Here is a 242-nt window from a genome sequence, read left to right on the forward strand (position 1 = left end):
CAGCCGCAGTAGGAAATGACGACAACATTAATGACGTCTTTACCCTCTCGCAGCACTGCCACAGCGTGCTGCGATGATTTTTGGAACGGTGTTGGCAGTACTGCCAGCGCTGACAAACAATTTTGGAACACAGCCTTCATAAGCATGCTTTTCATGCAAACGCAGCTTTCATTTTGGAACGATATTTTCAGTGCTGTCAGCATATAGCGACGTCAGCGAAAAGAAATAAGTAACCTAGAAAT

The sequence above is a fragment of the Trachymyrmex cornetzi genome, unplaced genomic scaffold, assembly GCF_001594075.2.
Source record: "Trachymyrmex cornetzi isolate Tcor2-1 unplaced genomic scaffold, Tcor1.1 scaffold207, whole genome shotgun sequence".
In the NCBI taxonomy this organism is placed as follows: Eukaryota; Metazoa; Arthropoda; class Insecta; order Hymenoptera; family Formicidae; genus Trachymyrmex; species Trachymyrmex cornetzi.